General features: G+C 44.3%; 1 non-coding gene across 1 annotated transcript; it reads left to right on the forward strand.

The window, feature by feature from the left end:
- Positions 1 to 448: 448 nt before the first annotated feature.
- LOC118580915 lies at positions 449 to 555 on the forward strand. Its single transcript, XR_004944577.1, has one exon. It is a non-coding gene; the product is annotated as a U6 spliceosomal RNA (small nuclear RNA).
- Positions 556 to 2,972: the final 2,417 nt, after the last annotated feature.

A 2,972-nucleotide genomic window follows, 5' to 3' on the forward strand; every position in this document is an offset into this window, starting at 1 on the left:
ATAAGTCTCTATAGACATTAGCACAATCCCAAACCTACTATTCCCTCTAAAATATCAACAAGTGCCAGTCCTTAAGTACTTTGCGAGTTCTCTGTTGAATAGAAGGTATACTAAGAGCTGGCTGTGCTTACAGCACACGGTAGGTGTTGTGCATACAAGGAAGAAAAAGGCACCCAAAGCTGGAGCCTCACTTTCCAGCTGATAGAAGCAAGGCAGGGAGGTTTAACTGTTGTTCCCCATCAGACAGGCAGGCTGGAGTTATCAAGGAAACCTACTTAGTACGACCACGCAGCAGAACTGTTCAAGAGAACTGTCTATGACAACCAAAATAATCCACATCATGCTATTCATCACAGTGACCACTAGTCACTTTGGGTCATTAGCACTTGAAATGTGGCTATGTGCAAGCAAGAAATAGAACTTTCAATTTCATTTAATATTTCCGTTTGTGCTTGCTTCGGCAGCACATATACTAAAATGAGAACGATATAGAGAAGATTACCATGGCCCCTGTGCAAGGATAACATGCAAATTCGTGAAGCATTCCATTTTTTAAAAAAAATATTTCTGTTTATAGAGTGGGAGGTTTCTTATCAGAGCATCAATGTATCACCAAAAGCCCCGCCATGATGGCAACTTCTGAGAGCTGCATGGATGGAGTCCCTTTCTAATCCAGCTTTCTACTTCCTATTTCCTCCAGCACCCCTCTTGCCAAGACCACATGCAACTAGGGAGCAGGAGAGTAACAGGTCTAGTGGCTCTGCCTTCCCAGTTTTACTGAGGAACATAAGTTACTATTACTCACTGATTTAAGTCCTGTATTGTTTTATTTTGTTGTCATGACTACTGGGCCAAGGATATCTCTGTCCTGTAATGGTGACGGGGTGGTCATGTTGAGAGGAAACATCTATACCACACTGCGCAACACTGATGTCAATAATGATGAAGAGATTCAGTGAACATCTCTGTAAGTCTCACAAGGAGCCTGAACATGTCTGGCATCACCATTCTGTTCCTACAGCCCATCAAGTGGGAACCACTGTCTGCATTTTGCAGGTAGAAACCTGAAAGTATAGGAGACTGCAGTGTTTGTCTAAGGTCATGTGTCTGGGGTTCTCACATTTAGAACCCCATCTTACCAGTCTGGATCCAAACTCTCTGTTGTGTCCTCTGTACACTGTCTTCTTGCCTCTGGTTCAGTATCTTCCCCCAGGTGACATGCTAAGACTACCTGAAGAAAGAGACAACTACCCAAGAGGCACTACTCCATAAATGATTTTCTTCATAGAAAATCTCCCTCGATATCGCTCATGCATGGCTTCATTCGCAACATTAAAAAATCCAAGAGAGTGCTGCTGTGGTCAGCTGTTAAGTGGCCCCAGACTGTCACAGAAGTTATCTGACTTTGTAAGTCATCAGAAGTCCTTCCAGGATCATATGTCACTGTGGACAGCATCCTTCATTATTTATTTCTGCACTTTCCTAGAAGACTCTCCTTTGGCATCTTCAGATATCTAGTGTTCCATAGACACTTACCTATGAGATAATAGTAAACATGATAGTTGTGTCTAATGGTATCTGAGCACTGGGTAGAATAGTGGTTATGGATTAATTCATTAACCCTCTGAGTACAAGAGTAATGGCATCAAGTGTGCTGTCCTCTGAGAAAACACAAAGTATTAACCCCCAGCTCCTAGGACTGTGGTTGGCTGTGATGCTTCCTAGGAATAACCCTCAGTTGTCTCTTAGCTCATGCTTCCATCCCTGGTTGACTGATAGAAGGATTCAATGGCTCTGCTAAGGCCCCAGTGTCTTAGTTTGGGTTACTGTTACTGTGATGAAACACCATGACCAAAGCAACTTAGGGAGGAAAGGGTTTATTTTGATTATACTTCCACATTATTTGTTCATCATTAAAGGAAGTTAGGGCAGGAACTCAAATGGGGCAGCAACATGGAGGCAGGAAGCTGATGCAGAGGCCAATGGAGGAGTGCTGCTTAGTGGCTTACTCTTTATGGCCTACTCAGCCTGCTTTCTTATAGCAACCAGGACCACCAATCCACCCACAATGGGCTGGGCCCTCCCACATCAATCACTAAGAAAATACCCTACAGGCTTGCCTATAGTCAGATCTTATGGAGGTATTTTCTCAATTAAGATTCCTTTCTCTTAGATAACTCTAGCTTGTGTCAAGTTGACATAGAACTAGCCAGCACACCTAGTGTTAGCTTTCAGGCTCTGTGTGAAATCAACCATGGCACTTGGGGACCTGCATGAGTTCAACTCCTCTCTGATTTATTCTGCATCCTTCAAGATGTCCACAATAATTCCTTATATGCAAATCTGCCAGGCATTGTTTAATGTGCAATGTTCCCCCATGCTTGTATGTTTGAACATCTGGTGGTGTTTGGGGGAAGCTGTGGAAACTTCAAGAGGTAAAGCCTAGCTAGATAAAGGCAAGCTGTAAGATTTTATAACTGAGCCCACTTCCTGTCTGCTCTGCTTCCTGATCTTTGTAGACACAGGCAGGGAAGCTCTCCCTACTACTGTTCCCTCAGCTCCCCACTCTTCAGATCTCCATCAAATGAATTCAAAAAGGACATAGTGCATAGTTTGCAAGCCAGGCAGGGTTCATTAGAGGGTAGAATGGGCTTCCTCCCAAGGAGGAGAGGGGTCAAGGATCACAGGGATCACAGCAGAGGAAAACACTCCAACAGGGTAAGAATGGACAATGGCCACAGAGACCCTGCAGAGCAGCATACTCTCAAGGAGTGATGGTGCCCAGCTACATCTGTAGGCAGGCTTCACAGTAGTTCTCTGGAGCATAGCTCTTCTGAAGGGTACCTTCCTGCCCAGGTGACTGACAGGCCCATTGGATGAAATGACAATAATGTTTTCAGTCTTCACCAGAAAGCTTCTGCTGGTCAGCAGTCATATAGCCTTTCAGCAGCTCAGAATGTCATGTCTCCACC

This window comes from Onychomys torridus, chromosome 3 (assembly GCF_903995425.1).
Source record: "Onychomys torridus chromosome 3, mOncTor1.1, whole genome shotgun sequence".
In the NCBI taxonomy this organism is placed as follows: domain Eukaryota; kingdom Metazoa; phylum Chordata; class Mammalia; order Rodentia; family Cricetidae; genus Onychomys; species Onychomys torridus.